The sequence below is a fragment of the Orbicella faveolata genome, unplaced genomic scaffold (assembly GCF_042242905.1).
Source record: "Orbicella faveolata isolate gen_17 unplaced genomic scaffold, um_ofav_v1 contig_46, whole genome shotgun sequence".
NCBI lineage: Eukaryota > Metazoa > Cnidaria > Anthozoa > Scleractinia > Merulinidae > Orbicella > Orbicella faveolata.
The window spans coordinates 9,755,001-9,760,000 of record NW_028301576.1 but is presented as its reverse complement, the minus strand read 5'-3'; the positions used below and the strand labels follow the sequence as shown (position 1 = coordinate 9,760,000).

Here is a 5,000-nt window from a genome sequence, read left to right as displayed (position 1 = left end):
ATTCCCTTCATGATATTGGGTTCCACTGACCCAAATTGTCACATTTCATCAGTGACCATAATGGCAACCAAAAGATCGGCGCTTTGAAACTTTATTTTTTTTTTCTGTTTTGTTGCTGCTGGCAAATTTATTGATTTTGATTTTGGCCATTTTGGTCTTAAATAGGGTATGGTTTTAGCACTCTAGTCTTGAATTGGGTATGTTTCTTAGAAGAAGCTACTTTTTCATCATTATCGATAAGACCATCATCAAAAGCGTTTTATAACTTATGTTTAGGGTAACTGTGCCAGCCGTAACGGTCATAAATAGAGTATCAAATTTTTGGCTAGGTCATAAATAGGGTAGGGAAAATTGCAGATTTTGATCATAAATAGGGTAAGGGTTTTGGGAAGTGCAGGGCTGCACATCCCCACCCAAATTTTCTGGGAGTACCCCCCGGGGGGTCCTTAAACAATCTCACCAAGTAAAGCTGGGCATTACCCTTATATGAACATTCCACTTTAGTGGACAAGTTGGGAATGTTAAGTGGGTTAATCACTGCAGCCCTACCCATTAGGGAAACACAATTAGTTAATTACCCAGAATTCATCAGGGACCTCCTTGGTCATGAAATAACAAACAAAGAGACATCCCTAAAAAATTTTCTAGTCCTTTTCCCCAGGTCAGGAACATGTCCAAACTCCCATAATTTTCTTCTAAACATAAATCAGTTTCAGTCTCCGTTACTGACTCAATTGAATACTTCGCAAGGTAGAAGAATGCACTTTTTCGAAATATCCAAGGACTTAAGGGGCGGAGAGGGTAATTACTAATGCGGCCTTTACAGGGATGTGTAGCTGGGCAGGACAGGGTATGGGTTTTGGCCTGGTTGCCCTGGACAGGGTATTCAATTCTATGTGAGTCTGTCCTTAACAGAACAATACAAACCTGTCTTAAACTGTGTATGGGTGGACAATTGTTATGATTAAAATTGGCCAATACAGCACTGAGAAATCTGTGATTGGAGATGTTTACCAATCAACATCAGTTAATTTCTTGTCAGGGCAAGAAAATAATTGTAAAGTTTTCAGTTTCCTTCTTTCTACCATACTAAATAGGGTTAACCAGCCATTATGATTATCAAGCCAACAATGTCATTGTTGTATGTTTTTGTTTACTTTTTTGGCCATGACCATGGACAAAAAAGTTTACCAGTGTTTATACTACAGATGTGTAAAAAGCTAACGGATAGAAAAGTTTCTGTTACATAATTCATAAATAGCCGGTATAATTCCACCCAGGCTGAGGGTTATTAAGTATTTCGATTTTTCTTTAACCTGATCAGGGTCAAGTTTGAAATTCCTGGCAGCAGTTGCATACCTAGTTTAGCTAAAAGATGGGTCAGGTGCCCCCTACCAAGCTTGTATAGGATGTTTCTAGGCATCATACTGGATGGAGGTGCAGTGCTCTAATAATTAGTGCAAGTTGAATCTGTATCAAGCAGTCTGGGTTCAAACCCTGGCCAGGGTCATTGTGTTGTGTTCTTGGGCATGAAACAGTACTTTCACAGTGCCTCACTCTGTCCAGGTGTAAATATCGGTAAATATTATGCTGGGGGGGTGGTAAGTGGTGATCTACTAGTATTCCAGCCAGGGGGGAAAAATACTGCTAGTCACTTCATACAGCTAGTCATTTCATGCTATAGAAACTGGAGGTGAGCATCAGCCTGATCAGATGGGCCACTAGGCCTGAACACACACTTTACCTTTTGTACTGTTTTGTTGGCAAGAAAATGATCATAACTTGTTCGCTTATGACTGGGCATTTGCTCAATGCCATTGTTTTAGTGTTAACTGAAAATATGGTAGTGTGGATCCATTGAAGCAAAACTTGCTCTCACTCACACTCACTGCCCGTCGTGCCCACTGGCACACAAGGCAGCAACAAAGGACTTCCATAGCTGTCTGTCCCTGGCCGGTTTTCGGTTCAAATGGAGCCCCAGCAGTGGCCCAAGCTACTTATTTCTGCCCAAGCTACTCATCTCTAGTATTTTTGCGCCTACCCTCCGGTTTCCATTGGCACACCTTTGTAATGGCACTGATTCAAATTATTCCTCCAGTGAAAACTGTTGTCATCAGGGTTACATTATTTTTTCCATTGCACTCTTAACATTGGGAATTTTCAGAATTTTTTGTAGGGGTGGCCGTATAAGAATCATTTGCTGCCTTTTAATATAGTTTATTCTCTTACGTTTTCATTTGTCATTCATTACCAATTGCACTACAATTAAACTAAAAAGTCAGCAAGGTTAAACATTTTGATGATTCACTCTTCCATACAATAAATACAAGATACAAATCAATCAAGGGAGATTTGCTTTGATCATGATGTGTACAACAAGTTTCAAAATTACTGTACCATTCATGAGGGTGGTAAACGGTATTTTCGTGATTCGTGAATGGCCTAATTTTTTTCCCCGTGAAATGCGAAATGGCTTGTTTTCTTTTCTCGTGAATTGTGATTTCATTAGCAGCCTCGAACCGTAATTTTCCAAAATAATTCTCCCTGAAATGAGAAAGAAGTATTTTGTTAGTCGTGAACCGTGATTCTGGTTGTGTCATATTATTTTCGGCAGTAATAATTACTGTCAAAAATAACAGAAGACACAACCAGTATCAGTGCTCTTGCTCGGATTTCTTTTTGCTGGGCGCACTAAGAACAAGAAGCGGACGGATGACCGGGGGGGGGGGGTACTCCCTTATATGGGGTATATAGGAATGTGCGGCCTCAAAGGGTATTGTTTTTCAGAAGTTTTGGTCATAAATTTAGTATCAATTTTGGCCATTTTTGTTATAAATTGGGTATGGGTTTAGCACTCTAGTCTTGAATTGGGTATGTTTCTTAGGAGAAGCTACTTTTCATCATTATCAATAAGACTCTCAACAATAGCCCTTCATAACTTATGTTTAGGGCAACTGTGTCGGCCGCAACGGTCATAAATAGCCTATCGAATTTTTGGTCAGGTCATAGATAGGGTAGCAAAAAACGTAGATTTTGGTCATAAATAGGGTAAGGATTTTGGTAAGTGGGCCGCACTCCCCCACCCAACTTTCTGGAAGTGTCCCTCCTCGGGACGGATGATAATGACATCTAACAAGGCTGTGCTTTTGGTGTAACTTTTCAAGTATCGTAAGTTACGTAAGTTCGTGTCAAAAAATGTCATTTTTGTTTCGTGAAACGTGAAATGCCGATTTTATTCCCCGTAAATTGTGAAAGGACCAATATATTTTCCGTGAAACGTAATCTTGACATCTTCCCCCCCCCCCCCCCCCACTTTACTATCCTCATGCCTGAGAGACTACTAATACTGGCCATGCCCAAACTTCACAGACTTAGGACTAAGCATTCTAAAAACAGGGAAAATATAAACAAAGACTAACACTTCTACCATGCTAAAACTTAACACAATTCAAGATTATACATTGGGCAACCAGGAAACAATATAAACAAAGCTTAAAAGAATTTATTTTGACAGTGAGCAAAAGAAAAGTATAGCCTAATAATCAAATTCTGCTCTTTGCCAGAGAGATTATTACATTCGATCACATTCGATCGATGAAAACTGAAAGGTTCAAAACTACCTGAAAAAACAAAAGACTTGTGTTGTAGTTAATGTACAATGCCGCGCCTTCGCACACTTTAACATTGAACATTGGATAAACAGCTAGTAGCCAGCGAACGCAGACGTATTTCCGGCTGTCACTAGACTTGCCACAAGTCGGCCTTTTCTTAATCCTTGACTTAGTTATCCCCGTCCAGCGAAGCGAGAGGGTAACTAGAATCTTCGAACGACGAAGTCGCGTGGGCGAGCATGAGCGACGTAAGTCGCGAGAGGTCGATTTGTTTCACTTGCAGGGATGTAAATCAGGGCGTAAATTTTTGGCGCGAAAAACATGATTGACATTTCTCACTTTTCATGTGCTCCGCGCGCAATCGTCGCGGAAGCAAAAAATGATTTCCATCAAAACGGTTACCAGTGCTGTTCCCTAACTCAAATGAATTTATTTGTGTACAGTGCAGTATGTAGTCAGCAATATTGACAAACGCCAAAAGCTGTTCCGTTGAGTAACGCCTCCTGAAAAGACAAAACGGTGTTTAAACCGATCGGGAATTATTTGTTTTGTCTAGATTAACCAGCGATCTACCAGAGAGCTACCTGACAAATGCTATAAACTTATGTAGATCTAGCTTGTACCGACAAGATTTCGAATAAGCTAAAGAAGACGGAATTAGTCGGAGAGAACTTAAGTTCAGTAAAGCTCTCTTGATCAAATGACGTTGAGAAGTCGCAACGAACGGCAGAGAGTAAAAGCGCTGTTCCCAAAAGTCCTTCATCGATCGACGACTGCTTTCAACACGGCGAAACGGCCGAGGTAAATTTGCCCCTCTCTTTGTAGAGAAAAAACTTGGTCATTCATTAAATCAACTAAAAGTGCAACAATTGCAGAAACTGTAGGAACGGCTCCGTTCTTCGTCGAAAGGTCCAAACTTCATTCTCTCAAATGATCCGGATGACGTTGGAGCTCAGATCGCGTCCTTGAGTAAACAAACACGTATTGGTCGGATAAATAGCCTTCCACTGCTTTTCTCTGTCTTTCTTTCAAAGACTTGAAATTAAGTTTGGATAGACCATATTCAATTGGTTCCATAAAATTCATATCCTTAATTATAATCCATCAAATATTTTCGCTCGCTCGCGATTGGTCTAAACGCGTCACGTGACCGAATATTCCCCAGCTGAAACTGGGGAAATCCGAGGATATTCCCCAATTTTCAAAACCGCGCGTTTTGCGAAAAATATTTGAAGGATAATAAACACAATAGCCTCCATATGGCGCGAAAATATGCTCGCATATTTGTCCTTGGACATTATCTGTTCCTGGAAGCTCACAGTTTTCCTCGAGCTACGCTCTCGGAAAACTGTTTGCTTCTCGGAACAGATAAGGTCCGCGGACAAATAT

General features: G+C 40.5%; 1 protein-coding gene across 2 annotated transcripts in view; it reads left to right on the top strand.

The window, feature by feature from the left end:
- LOC110051160 (uncharacterized) overlaps positions 1-5,000 on the top strand; it is a 22,812-nt gene that overhangs the window by 1,300 nt on the left and 16,512 nt on the right. The window lies entirely within an intron of this gene.